Source organism: Propithecus coquereli, unplaced genomic scaffold (genome assembly GCF_000956105.1).
Source record: "Propithecus coquereli isolate 6110/MARCELLA unplaced genomic scaffold, Pcoq_1.0 Scaffold79, whole genome shotgun sequence".
Classification (NCBI taxonomy): domain Eukaryota; kingdom Metazoa; phylum Chordata; class Mammalia; order Primates; family Indriidae; genus Propithecus; species Propithecus coquereli.
The window spans coordinates 2,173,664-2,176,685 of record NW_012154062.1 but is presented as its reverse complement, the minus strand read 5'-3'; the positions used below and the strand labels follow the sequence as shown (position 1 = coordinate 2,176,685).

The 3,022-nt window shown below is 50.8% G+C and overlaps 1 protein-coding gene across 1 annotated transcript in view; it reads right to left on the bottom strand.

Moving 5' to 3' along the window:
• SH2D4A (SH2 domain containing 4A) overlaps positions 1 to 92 on the bottom strand; it is a 70,339-nt gene extending 70,247 nt beyond the window's left edge. Inside the window, exon 1 of the mRNA XM_012663049.1 lies at positions 50 to 92. The gene's annotated coding sequence lies outside the window, so the exon portion shown is untranslated. The remainder of the gene's footprint in view (positions 1 to 49) is intronic.
• Positions 93 to 3,022: the final 2,930 nt, after the last annotated feature.

The following is a 3,022-nucleotide window of genomic DNA, read 5'->3' as shown; positions in this document are numbered from 1 at the left end:
CCCCACACTCCGCTCGTGGCCCTCCCTCGTCCCTGCCCCCAGCACCTACCTGGGCAGGGTGGCCGAGCGCCCGCCACGTCCGGTTGCGCCGGCGGCAGCCGCGGGGCAGCGAGGGAGGCACGGGCGGGGGCGGCGCAGGCGGGCTGGGCGAACTCGGGCCGCGGCCGCGAACGGCGTCCCGCCGCGCCCACATGCCGGGGTGACTGGCTGGGCGCTGGCTCGCGGCCACACCCGGCAGCCTGGACACTCTCCAGGGCCACTCGCCGGCTTGGCGGAGCCGCCCGGGCAGCTCGGGTCGCCTGCCCGGCGCGCGCCTCCCCTCCTCGCTCGGTTAATGGGAGTCAGGTGTGCAGTCTGTGGCGGCCTGAGGGACATAGTCACATCCGCGGGGGGACCCCGTCCACGCGCCACAGCTCGGGGCTCCCTGCGAGGTGGAGTCCGCGGAGGTGGGCAGGCCCTTCCAGGCTACTCCTCCCGGGCCCTGCGGGCCAAGGCCGCCCACCTCTGCGTCCCCCTCCCGCGTCTCTACAGCTGAACTTTTTCCTTCCTTTTGTTGACATTAAGTAAATTATCAAACTCTGGGGCACTTATCAGCACAGGTGTGGCTCTGCAGGACAAGATAAAGGAGGAGAAAGGCTGCAAAGGTAGAGACGGAATGCAGAGATGGGAAGTTAATGGAAGAAACCTGCGGGAAAGGAATGGCGTGGATCGCAGCAGCGACAGGTTGGGTGGTGTCTGAGGACGCCAGGGAGGAGCCCACAGGCCACAAGCAAGGATGGCTTGGAGGAAATCCGCAGAAGCAGAGTGGAAAGTTTGGAGGGCGTTTTCCGTCGCAGAGGAACATTCAGAGCGAGTGGAGGGAAACAGCCTGCCTTGGGGAACCCCACATTGCAGGTGTTGGGGAGACATATAATAAACAGAGAGCAACTGTAGTCCTCTGAACGCCTGATTTATTCAGAAGCATGACCTTCTGGGTTCAAAAATAAAACATTCTCATACCTCAGCCTCTCCAGATTGCGGAAGAAATGCAAAGTTACAGCAGTTGGGGCAAAGCTCGATCCTCCAGTGGTCACAGCTGTTTAGGAACCGCTCCAGGGATCCGATCAGGGAAGAATTTCTGGCCTCGGGTTTAGTTCCCACTGTTACCTAAATGAATGGCTGTGTGGTGCTTTAGGCTGCAGTGTGATTTGTCCCTGGTCAGCTGCTGTGGCCAGCTCAGAATGAATCCGAGCACTTCATGGGTCGATCAGTTGAAGAACTATTTAATATAAAGGTGGTTCATCAGCCACTCAAAATGCCAAAGGACACTGGTGACTGCCAATGACCTGTCTCCACTTTCAGTCTCTCTGCATGTCCTGACAAGTCCTTCTTCATAACGGCTCTCATTATGCTACTAATCTCTCGCTACCTCAGTTTCCTCCTGTAGATAATGAGTGCCTACGTTAAGTTGTTGTGAAGGTTAAATGAGATAATATGTGTAAAGCGCTTAGAACAATTCCTGGCATGTGGTGAGTGTTCGAACACATTAGCTCACATTTATTTCATACCACATGCTGTACTGTAATTTCAGGTTCTTCCCACCCCACACGTGGACTGTGAGCTTTGCTTACCGTGTTACCTAGACTCCAAGTTATTCCCTGTGATCCCAGCCTCCCGGTATTAACACCCTCGTGTAGCTCCCTCCCATGTTGTACCAGGTTGGTCAGTTTAACCCACAGAAGATGGCAGAAGTGATGGTATGCCACTTCTGAGATTAGGTTAAGAAACATTTTAGAGCTTCTGTCTTGGTCTCTCTCTGTATCTATCTCCCTGTCTCCACTCCTTCCCCACCCCACCTTCCTTGGATCATTCCAGGGGGGTTGTCAGGAGCAACCCCATGGAGAGAAACAGAACTCCTGCCCACAGCCTCGGGAATGAACTTGGAAGCCCCATTCACGCCTTCAGATGATGACAGCATTGGCCTATAGCCTCGCTGCAAATTCATGAGACCTCTCAACTAAGTCACTCTCAAATTCCTGCTCTACAGACATTGAGATAGCACATTTGTGTTGTATTAAGCCACTAAGTTTGGGGTAATTTGTTACACAGCAATAGGTAACTAATACACCTCTTCACTGGCCTTGATTCTAAGGCAGCTTTAGCTAGCTTTCATGGATGGGAAAATTACCTAGATAGCTTATTTCAACAAAGATCCTGGGCCTTACCCCAGAGCTAAGAAATATAATATCTGCAGGGCCCAGGCATCTGCATTTTGAACAAGGATTCCAGGTGATCAAGTCAGGGATGGGGTTATAGACCAGGCTTTCAGAAACTCTGCTCCAGCCTCTCCAGATCAGATATTTCTGAATGTAGTTGCCAAATTAATCTTTTTCCAGCCTGGGCAACATAGCAAGACCGCATCTACTGAGGGGAGGCACATGGGAGGACTCTGGATAGGGGCTGGCCACTGGTGAATCAGAGACATGGAAGATGGGTGTCCCTGCACATGTATTCAGCAGTGTTCTGCTGCTCATTTGCTGCCAGTGCCCAGAGAAGCTAAATATCTATTTACTATGTACTAAAACCTGTGATGTATTGTTTATTTGCAGTAATGGATACCATGAATCAAATAGCCTACATTTTAATGGACATATTCTCTGACATTCCATTTAGAATGTTGCTTAGTAATCCTGCTGCCCGGGGTTCTTGAGGATATCACATTTGTACAACTATAGGGGTACCAGGCACAGAGAACACTGTGTGTACGGCACCCCCTGGAGTTGTGTGACATGGCAGCCCTATTGCTGCCAGAAAGACGGGAGAAACCACTTTTCACTTTTTCTAAGTTAAAGGTCAATTTATGTTTAAGTTCTATAGAAAGTGAAAATTAGCTTCAGATGTTTTCTTTATAAAAGAAAATATTAACAGGATAAGTACTGATAATATTTTTCTTGTCATATTTCATTATCAGCAACAGAAACCCCAACCACTTTTTTAACTCTTAGAGAAGTTAAGTTATACTTTTGTTCCACAGTGGATGTGA